We start from the raw sequence: 12,376 nt of genomic DNA on the forward strand, positions 1-12,376 counted from the left end.
CAAAGTAATAATGGAGAAATATAACAAAGACTAGAGTGCATATGGGAACTTAAAGTTATACAGGACCTCACTTAATACTGTTTCAATTATATTTTTATTGTGCCTGTGTGTTTTGTGGTAAGTATAATTTGTAGTTAGAGTTCTTTTACAGTTTGGCATATTTAACGTGTGTGCAATTTACAAGCTATGGACACGTTTCACAGAATCTCGTGCCCCTATTATAAATTATCAGAGCAAAAACAGTTTTAACGCGGAATTAAGAATGTTTTTAAATATTGTAAACCAAATTACTTAACTTAATTATAATAATGTGTCTCTGTCTCTTTAATACCAGGATAGCCTTCACTTAAAATACATTAGCTAGCGAAACTTTCCAATCTGATCAAAAACTCAGTAGTTACATGATAAGGTTATATTAGCTATGGGTGAACGAGTGAACAAAAACGACCCCCCAGTTCCACTATGACCCCACAAGAAAGTGAGCTCATTAACCCAGTCAGATCCCCTTATGTTAATGATGTTTTTGTTTAAGTTTCACCAAGAATTGTTCACGGTCTAGTTGGAAGCCCGGTGATATAGCAATAAGGTCAGGTGATCGCGATGGCAGTGGCAGTATCGACGCGTACTTTATCGGCCAGCTGATTATCAGCTGTCAGTGGAGTGAATTACCACCCGTGTTCAGCGGTACCATCACTGGAATTTTTTTATGTACCGGAGTTGTATTACCGGAATAATTAACGAATATAATATTGACACTATAATCCTAAAAGGCGTTTATTGAAACAGTATAACTAATAGATATACTTAATATGTGCAAAGTCATGTGCCAGTGGAGAAAGCATGATTATAGACAATCTTTAATTATTAAACAGAGATTTTGATTATATGAAAAGACAGTTTAATAATGATTGAATGATTTTCATGATAAAACTTACATTCTGCATATACATATAGAACACAAAATATATGATTGTTACCATCGGTGATTTTTTCCTCCTGACTTTTTCAGAGAGGAAATAAAAGGTATCGATGGAGACCTAAATGGAAGGATAGATTAAGTTTCATATCATTTAAAATATAAAAAATACAGCATTGTAAAAAGTGAAATTAGAAATGTTTGAAAACGGCAGTGATTTATAGCATTTTAACTAGGAGACGCTGTTGTTGTACGTTTGATAGAAAAATCAATAATAGATTTCGTCCTTTAACAATGAGGAACCTATGTGTCAATTTTCAGGTTTTTAGGATATTTATATCATACAGAGAAACAAAAGACGGACGGATGACCTTCCCCTTTCATCTTTTGGTCCTAAAATTAATGAAGCTTCTCCTTGGCCCAAAAGAAACCTATGCATTAATTTTTAAGTTTCTTGGACCATTTTATTAAGAGATATTGGGTAGGCGGAGATATAGAGAGACGGAATGTCCTATGACTTTTTGACCCCAAAATCCATAAGGCTCCTCCTCGTACGAAGAGAAATCCATGTATTAAGTTTCAGGTTTATGGGACCTGCCTATCAAAAGTAATAACATAGACTATGTACCAAGTTTAAGTCTCAAGGACCTTTATATCAATAATTATTGCATAGCCCGACGGACAAAGACATGATTTTAAGGAACCCTGCCGGGCCCTTATTAATGGAAGCGGAATTTAATTTAGGCAAAATTAGTTTAAAAAAAATAACATGCAACAAATGGAAATTCCATAACACTAATTTTACACACAATTGGAGATTGAAAATCTGGAATAAATAAAAGTAATGACGTATTTAGTACCAATAACCGCTTAATTTTAATAAACGCCGTACTTTTAAAGCTTTTTTAATTTTGTTTTTAATGGATAACGGTATTGATAGCAGCTATTGTTAAGTTAATAAAATTAATATATCATTGTATGTAAATAATATACAATGGTTTCAATAATTTATCATCACAATAAAAACTTTAAAGTGCTACGTGACGACTTATGCCTCAATAAATGATATTCCATGCATTACATAATTTTGTTTTCCTTTGTGAATTTCATACCCAAGAATGTGAAGACCAAAGGACAGTGCAAAAGTAGAATTTCAACTATACCGATGGCTAAAGTTTCATCTTTAACAAAGTTATGACGTGAGCCCGGTAATTCCGGCTTGACGTGTACGAGTATAATGACTCTTGTACTGTGATTGACTTAAACTTGTAGAACGAATTAATCAGAAACTCTCCACATTAGGAAACCCTCCAAGTTATATACCTATACAGCGTGGTTGTAATGAACCTTCCTCCTCCTGAGCCTTGGACATCTTATATTGCACCTACAGGACTACGTAACGATTAATCTATTCTTGATATATTTTCGATTTCTTTCAGTATCACTTTCATGAGGGAACACTTCTTGACCAAATTAATATTAAAATACAGACTAACCCATCGTAACCATACAAATTTCAAGATCACAGATTAAGTATTATATCTTATTATTATATACGTTATTTTTTAAGTTTAGGTATTTTTAATACACTACTCATGTTTAATTAATTTTACCTAAACAAAAAAATATTGGTTTGAGCCATCAGTAAAATTTGTAACTTGTACGTCCCTTTTCTATGATAAAGAATTATGAGATTATTACAGTACTTGCAGAAACTTAAGGTGTAATAAATTATTCCTAACATCAAAACAAATGTAATTTATTATTATAACAATAATAGTAACACTTTATACAACATTGTTGATGCCATGATTAGCAGGAAAAATAGAAAAAGAATTTAAATTAGTTTTAAAAAAGGCTATTCATTACTTATTTGATTTCGTTTTGTTAAAGTTTAAGTTTTACAACTTGTAGGGCTCTTGAGGGGTGGTTACCCCTCCCTCCTATTCACCCTTAGCTATGCCACCGATAGTAATAATATCACGATATAGTACGTTCCTCCATATGCGAGAACTAACGCAATGGCAACAAATAGAAAAAAACTTGGTTGCACTGAAAAAACCAACTCAACGACATCTTGAAATTTGACCGTGGTTATAAGAATCATGTTTCAAACAGGAAGTAAATAATTACCGGAAGCACGTGACGAATTTATTAACACCTGTGGTGATGGGTGGTTAATCTGTGAGGCCATTGCGGTATAAGGCCACGAGAATGTTGGCAATGTTTCAACAAATCTCTTCCTTCCTTATTAATGAGACATGTTATCGTGTTTAACAAAAAATATTTTCATCAATATTTATATAAATGGCAGTATAATAATTAATGCAACTAGTTACGAATTCGGTTACAATAGTTATTGTGAGAAAATATAAATGTTAAGATAATATGAGATATAGAATACTTAATTAATTGTCATAATATTATAAAAGCTATCAAATTCTTGTCAAGTTGTAGTGTTTACCTCATCGCTGATGTCGATAGCGGCACAGTTACTCGTACAACCCACCCCCGACCCCCCAGATTTCATACGTGCGTTTTGTATGTTATTAAGCAATGTATGGCAAAAATACGTGCATGCAATAGCAGCCTAATACATGCCATATTATCAGTTAAGTCTTGTTTCCCATATATTGCACTCTTGTTAATAAATCAATAAAAGTATCAAAATATTTTATGTTCATAAATAATTCGTTGAGTTACAACACGTTTTGTTGCGATACTACATTTACGTAGGAATGCAATTTTATCACAAAATACTCATTACGAAATTTAAAACAGTTTCACCATAGTACCATTGTAACCAATGATATTCTAAATGACTGCAAGATGACAACATTGGCTCATAACAGGACATGCGTAGCAGAATGGTGTTTACTTTCACGTCAAACGGCACCCTTTCTCGCTATGTCACCCCTTGCGTTAATACCACTGCCGGGGAAGCTGAGGCTAAAATATAATTTTTAGAACCGATCGTATTCTCATACTGAGAAGTTTGATTTTCAACGTTAAATAATATCAATGCCATCATATTAATCGTTATACATTAGAAGAAAAATCACAGGAGTAATGACGGCTGTTAATATGTAGTAAAGTCAAATAAAAACACTGACAATAATAAGTGTCGTAAATTGCATGATATTTAACAAAATCTATTTTAACCACTCAGTTATTTTAACTCCAATTTCATTTTAATAATTAACTGTAGTGGAGATATACAATGTCTTAAAGGTACTAAAATAAAATTGTTATCTGTATTTTATGAAAGAAAACATTTCGACGCTTGAAACCAAAGTTCGAAGCTGTTGTGAAATTTTAGCGTAGTAATACGTATTTATAATAATCTCATATAATTAGTGATAAAAATGGATCAATAATTAACTTAACATGTACCGTTGCAATAGATCCAACTCTACCTCTTGAAGTTACTATCATACCGTTATGCCTGGTTATTGTACTAAATTAGTGTACGTTGTCACACGATTGTATGGTATTAGCTTTTAAATTTTATGAACACCGGTTTTTCTTTAAATACTAGTCTCAACATCAGTTTCTGAGATATATCTTTGAAAACCTTTCAATTGATCATTCGTTGTTCTGTCTCAACGTTACCAGTCTCCCAGCAACACCTTATAACACAATTACTTATTATCAAAAAACTACTGAACTTATTTCATTTGATTCAATATTAAATTAGGAAGAAAAAATAAAGAATTCCATTTTTTTAAATTGATGTTTTAAACCATTGGTTGTTGGATAGTTTCACGTTGCCGATTATTGTTTAAAGGACGTTCTTTAATACGCCAGGGGCAGTTTAATCAGTTACACCAAACGTTTTAAGGGGAAAATAGCTACAACCTATGTGAGAATTGTTATTGATCTCCCGGGAATTGAACCTCCCGGGAGGTTCTCACCTAACAGTGAAGGTCAAAATAAACCTCTCTGTACTCGAAGGTGTGAAGACAGTCATTGAGATAATCACTTAGTGCTGAACCACAGACATCAGCAATCCTAGATTATGTGATGAAAGTGGCTCATGAACGTTGAAATCGGGGTTGTGTTTACACAATGTGCCTTGAAGGACGATTATTTAGAATAATAACAACTGTTTCGTTATAATAAAACATTTTGCAGACTTAAACATGCTAACATGCAACATTATGCCAATTATTTTTTGCCTAATCGTATCATTGGTTTGCGTTCAAGAAAACCAAGAAAGTTTTTCAATATTTATGATAACTCAAAAATGTATATATATTTTGTTTAAATTTTTCCCATTACAACACATTGAATAATTTTAAAAAGTCACAATTTACTTATAGTACTAATTATTTAATGTACCCATGATATAATTAAATAGCAGCAACTGAGATGAGTTGATAAATGTGATACAAGTACACAGTTATATAATTTGATTAACTTACATTTTAAATTTAATGCATAACATAAACTTTTGACAGCCAATCAAATACAAAAGATTCGTCTTTCCTCGATGAGATTTATACTGTGCCTGTCCAAGGAACTCCGAGTATCCACACAATTCGCCTATCCAGGTCACCACTACACTTGGTGCCGAGCCACAGACATCAGCAATCCTAGGTTATGTGATGAAAGTGGCTCGTCAATGTTGAAATAGGCGTTGTGTTTACACAATGTGTCTTGAAGGATGATCATTTAGAATAACAATACCTGTTGTGGTATAATAAGAAATCTTGCAGATTTAAAGAAGTTGACATACAACATTGTAAAAAGTCAATTTTTTCCTAGTCATATAACTCAATTATTGTTTTAAAACCCCGTAAATGTTTAACTAATCAGTCTCTTCAGGCGTAGATATACCCGGAGGATGTGTTTCACGATATTAGGCGCTACGCGACAATATGGTAATTGGTAAAGAACGGTAATTGGCATACCTTACTTATTTCTCTCCATTACGTGGAATAAAAGAAGTATTGCCCCTAAGATTCCTAATTTTGGTTTGCAGTGGAAATGTCTGTTTTAGGATCAAACAATACAATAGTCTTCGAGAAAATGTTCATATGCGAATAAACGTGTCTTCACTCAATGGACGGGCTGATATAGCTAGTCTAGACCTGGTGAGGTACACGCGGGATGAGTTTCATTCATTTTCGAATAGATCAAAATATTTTGGGATTTTTGTTAATATAACGAAAAATTTCCTTAAGTTAATTGTTCCCTATTTACAATCCATTACATTCTTAACAACCTTTATTCCTCTGAAAAATCTTCAAAATTATAAAAAATTACATTTTAAAAATTGAGAAAAATGTAATGAAAATGTCAATCCTGATCACACAAAAAGTTTTATTTAGATGAAACATTATGCATAGGTTTAATATAAATCCATTTTAAAGCTGATATAATCTTCTTTTTAATGTGTTTTGCTAAAAAGTAATTTTTACTAGAGTAGTTTTGATAGAATTCCTACATTCAAACTGTTAAAACCGCTAAAAACCATAAACTATTAAAACCTCTCTTGGACGTCAAAGACTTTGGGTTACGCGTAAAAATTTTAATCTAAGTTTGAAGTCTAAAGGTCGACCACTCGGCGGTTAAAAAATTCGAGATTGTTAAATCCATGTGACACAATTTGTATAGTTGTTTAAACAGAAAATAAATATTCTGTAACAACATACTTAGACTAAATATCACCATACTTTTATCACGGATGGCATGGTTTGAAATAAAAATTCTTAAATGTACAATAAATATTATTTAAAAGATATAAATAAATGCTAACATTTTTCAAGTAAAATTTCCCTGTAAGCACATTGTATAATGTATAAATTAAAGGTAAAATGTAAAGGATATAATAAGTAGTTGTTAAGACATACCCGTTTCTCGAGCCTCTATAAATCTTTATAAAGACGCGTGTTTTTATTAATTCTTTTGTGTTATCGGGCGATCTTCAAAAGGTTAAATTTTCGCTTAAATTATAGCCGATTTTGTAGAGTGTAAAATATGAAAAATATATTCTCGAAGGCTGTCAAACTTGCAATATTTCATATTCAAACGTATTCCGGGGGAGTGCACCCTGAACCCATCCAGCTTAACTGAGAAATACAGAAAATGCCCAGATTATTCGGTGGTGGTAACCTTCCCGCATTTATTCATCCTGATAATATAATAATATATAATTTAATATACCTGATTTAGTAGTTGATATCGTCATTCCAAGGGCATTGAAATGGATCACTAAGATGAGATAGAAAACAGATGTTTGTTGGGAATTAATAACTTAACATTTTATGGTATTCAGTTCGATAAATTGTGTGTGTATTTAGTGATCGTCAACTTACTGTAACAATTCTTTTGTTGCAAGCACTGGATTATTTAGTCCCTCTTTTACCTATCGCAATACTTTAGCTCGATAAATACTACTCCACTTTACTAAATAAAAATGTATCGGTCCCATGCTTGCTGCACGAACATCGTATACAATTTGTCCAGAAGAATAAACAACAACTCGTTTATTGTAAGCTATGACAGAACTCAACTTAAAGCTTCTGAATTGTGTTGTATTTGATGTAGATTCATGTATCTGCTACTTTGCCATTACCACTACGAAATATTACAATTAAGTACACAAATGTTACTTATTGGAACGGGAAACTGACAAATCATCTACACACGATTCCGAAAGACAATGAGGTTCAGACAAAAGGCTAATAAGTTCCCATGGCAAGAAAGAGGCCACGCCACGCGGGTCTGAGAGACCGCTATCTAGGTCTGTGTGTAACGGCACCACCACACCTGCAGTCAGCTGTCTGGCGTACGACATAAACCCACCAATCAGCTGACGAGATGACGAGATCACTCTGAATCAGCTGATTCAGATCTCAATAATAGAGAACAAGTACATAAGGGAGAGTTTGGATTGCTGTTGCCGTTTGATGGTCTTTTTGAAATCTTATGGTACGGTTTTTGGTCAGATGGAAGAACAAAAGCCAGCTTTGTTAGAATGTTCAGGATGAAACACAACAGTTTACCTTGCTCTTATTTATGAAAATTTTTATATAAAACCTAAGCTTGTATCTAGGTCAACTATCTTCGTTGTAACAACTACTTATTTGTGGTATTTCCCGATGTTAAAAATCATAAAGCCCAGGATCTTGGTTAGAATTTAAGAAAACCACTCCCTGTTTAAGTATCGCGTTTACTGTCACAATAAAACAGAATATTGAAATCCGAGCGTTGAAATCAATCTTAAATTAAAACTTAAATAGCAAAATTTTAAACACGCCAAAAATGACACTTGTCACTTCCCCTCTCTCCATACAGAATGTAAACACGATATCGTCATCATCCTTTAAATATTTGTTTTAAAAAGAGTGGACAAACTCACCAGAAGTGAAACATAAATTTATATAGTGCCTATAATGAGTCTTACATTTTCCCAACAGCATTCATTTTGCTGCCACAATCCATGCAAGGAATACTAAATTGAACAGTTCAAAAATAAAATAAAACGAATGCTAATTAAAAAAGAATATTATACTGTAAATGACTTTTTTAAAGACAATCTCTAAGTTAAGTTTAATATTAAGTCAATTATTATTATGTTTACTGTATAACTTTCTTGCTTTAGACCTTGTTGTATTAATTGACTCTTGTCATGCATGTACATATCTTTACGACAATAAAGCATTTTGATTGATTTTGTTGGTCGTTATGATTGTTTTTATCAATAAACTACAAAGGCGGACTTGGAAGTGTGTCAACCTTCTTCGTGGACCTAATACATAATAAGGAAACAAGTAGATTACCCTTAATAATAACCGAAGTTAATATAGTTTTTCGGAAGTCTTTTCAACTTTCATTATGATTGCTCTGTATAATACATGTGAATTAATAAATGCTGGTCAGTATCAGTCGGCGTACATGGGGCCTCGTTCTCTGCTAACAAGACTCCTCGTGTGCCTATTCTGGTCTAACGGGCTCCATAGTTTTGCAATTCCTTGATTCGACGGGGCAACTAAATTATTTTCCTCTGGAATCTGGAGAAAGTTAAAAGAGTTCAGTTCTTCTCATCAGAAAAGCGTCAAGAAATAAAGTTTTGCGAAGCGTAAGGACGCAGTGACAACGCTTGCGGCAGGACAGTTTGGCATTTCTGCAGACACAACGTTTTCAGCTTCCATAAAATACAAAATTATACGGCAACTTAACAATATGTCATTATATTGTCGCTTCTCTTACTGCTCAAGTAGTTCTTATTAAATTTCTCTGGCCTCGGAGATATATTACTAAACGTATGCTAACCTCTTGGTCGTTACAATCATGTAATTTTAGTCCTTAAGCTTCGAACAGTCTACTACTTTAACATTTAGTAAATTATGTACACGCCCCCATGTACGCTAAATTCTTGGTCGCTATTAAAAGGTAATTTTAGTCCTTAAGCTTCGAACAGTCTACTACTTTAACATTTAGTAAATTTCGTACATGCCCCCATGTGTACCTCTTGGACGCTACAATATGTAATTTAAGTCTGAATTTAGCTTCGAAAAGTATTACCTCGGTCGATGTTCTTGACATTAACGACTTATTCGAGGCAGACTTAAAACTTAAAATATGAGTCTCCCTTACTGTTAAAAAATACATGAGTTCAAAATGTTATGTGTTATAGTATGTCACCATCTAAAGCAACATACACAAGCACCAATCGTTATTAAGTTAATTTAATTTTGTAAATCTTTTAAACATTTTTCCAATGTTCATGAATTAATTTGTAACCCCCATTCATGAACTTCCTCGCTCGAGCAGAAAACGAAATTGTATGCATGCCGAATGAGGGTTTCTGTATTTCTTCAAGGAAAATGCTGCAACCGATCATAATAATTTGTTTTCGAGATCAAACTTGTGTGTTATATTTTTCGAACTATTAATTTTGTGAATTAGCCTGGTATATTTTAAATTTACATATAGTAATTTTCACAAAATATATGTTTAAAGTAAAAGCCCTCAAATTATGTGAATATGTATGCTAAGAAGTTATAGAATTTTCACTATATATGGAGGGAGTATTAGATTCTTAGTAAAATGGCACATTTACTGTAATTTAAAAGTTCAACAGTTATAAATAGTATTAAAATGAAAACACGCAGTTGTCAAATATGCAATAATCGTACTGAATTATATGAAATTTGGCATGTAATTAGGCTATAGTTTACTATATATCATCTCTGGAGAACGTCTTATTGTCTAAATACATTTTTAATTGTTTAATTTAATTAATCATTATTTTACGTAAAATATAATGATTACAGTAAAGCTTTCTTAAAATCTCCAGAAACAAACTAACACAAACACTAACTGTGAATTGCTATAGCCCATTAAATGTTTACAAATAGCACAAACCACAGGAACATAAAATATTTACTGCACGAAATTAATTTTTATTTCAAGTGAAAATAAAATTGCAATCATTAATTAAGAACTTACGAATGAAGTGTCAGTCTCGACTTTCTATAACTCGTTCTTAATGTGAAAATCAGCCTCTAGTACGTAACGGAAAAATATTTGTGTTATATTGAAACTTGCTATATGATTAGACATATTTCTTTAAGAAACTCTGGTTTAAGGAAATAACAATATTTTCATCTGGGTTTTGCCTTTTGCTTCAAACTTCTGTCTACGTTTATAATTTACTCATTCAGGATGTGCATTATTACATTCTTTTCAGCCATAATGCTTTACAAATATGTACCTGCCTAAATTAAAAACTGCAAAAAAGGCGGTGTTAAAATAATTTAATTGGATTATCAAATTAGACTTTTCGAAATAGTTTAAAAATACTATCAGAATATTAAAAGTCCGCAAGGTCCCGCAGTTTTGAAATGTTTTGTCGTTAGAGCGTTAGAGCAAATCGTTGAAGCTTTTTGACGACTGTCATTCAAAACAGGTATATTAGGACTATTATGTTTATAGAAGTATGAGATACTAAAACTACAAACTTCTTATATCACAACTGCTCACTAGGGGCATTGTACCTCAATGTTTAACAAGTACAATATTGTATCTCCATGTTTAACAAGCACAGGCGTTGAAGGGGATTCTATCACTTCGTGTTTTCCTCGAGTGGTATCGCTCTACTCAAATAAAGTTGTATTTACTGCGCTATAAAACAACATATATTCCCGCTTCTTCTTTGATCATTTATTTATATTTTTTAACTTCATTGTGTCATATTGTCTCTCCAGATGACTATTTTTAATAGCTAAGAGAATAATTATATTTAATTATTATTTTTTTCACTTACGATTGCACTGTTAACTATCCATGCCTGACTATCTGCGAGAAAACTTGGCGTGATGTTCTATAAAAAATACACTGACACGAGCTCTGGTGCCACTGCTACCTACACCATTGGGTTCGCGCGTCTCACTGACTGTAGTGGCCGATATAGGAGGCATTGTTGCCCAGCTGCTTTCCCTCTCCCCTCTCCTACAGCCTGGTGAAGTTAAAACGGTCATTTATTATTACGCAATAACGTAATGCCATCAAGTGGTCCTACCTACACCCAGTGGTTACAAGATTAACTTCTCATTTTTGTCATTACGATCTAGTGTTTCTCCAAAAAGGAGCCCAAATGGGATGATTTTTATTTGATTATTCAGATTAGTCGTTATTGTACTTTAGAGTTGCATTGAGTTAACATTTATTTCTTTAATTATGTAAGGTATATATTTATGAACTATAATAGGTATTCCACTCTAGTCATCATCTCTGTCTAATCTTACTGCATTTTAATTTATATTACAAAAAGAGTTGTGGTTAGTTAACCCTACTTTTTTTGTAAATCACACACATAAATGATCTCTTTTGAGAAAATTTAGGGTGCATTCCACTACAATTATTTTTAGCTCACAATAATATGTCATTTTATAAACCCGTTCCGCAGGGATCACTTCTCAGCCTTTATCTCTTTAATATATTAACATAGTGTACTCTCGGTGTGTGAGAGTACTGATGTTCGCGGATGACTGAACAATGAGGTCAACTTCAGAGGATTTCACGCCACTTCAGTCAAGCCCATATGCACTGCATCGGCGATGTGAAATCAACACCGTGCCCTAAACAAATATATAAGTGTCACTTCATGGTTTTTCGCTGAACCAGATTTTAGTCCAACTTAGGATACTTCAAAGATGGGTAATTATGGGAGAGGATTTGGACGATGAGTGACATGGGAATTTGATTTTCAAGCAATCTTCCTTTAGATTGCCATATCGATAACCTTTGTAATGGGTTTCTGAACTTCGTTTTCAGATTCATTCAAGGTTTGCACAACCTCTTGGCACGGAGGTATCTTTATTGCTGTTCCGTGCTAGTATTATCTGGTCATCTTACTTGCTTGGTATACAGATAAGACTTTAATCTTTGCAATAGAGGTTTCTTAGACTTATTGGTGTCTGACAGGGCTTACCCAACAAGGTATTTCGT

General features: G+C 33.0%; 1 protein-coding gene across 1 annotated transcript in view; it reads right to left on the minus strand.

Annotated features, from left to right (window-relative positions):
- The window catches only part of LOC124368929, a 118,036-nt gene extending 106,730 nt beyond the window's left edge, over positions 1-11,306 (minus strand). The window contains 1 exon segment of the mRNA XM_046826484.1: positions 11,193-11,306. The gene's annotated coding sequence lies outside the window, so the exon portion shown is untranslated.
- Positions 11,307-12,376: the final 1,070 nt, after the last annotated feature.

This window comes from Homalodisca vitripennis, chromosome 1 (assembly GCF_021130785.1).
Source record: "Homalodisca vitripennis isolate AUS2020 chromosome 1, UT_GWSS_2.1, whole genome shotgun sequence".
NCBI lineage: Eukaryota > Metazoa > Arthropoda > Insecta > Hemiptera > Cicadellidae > Homalodisca > Homalodisca vitripennis.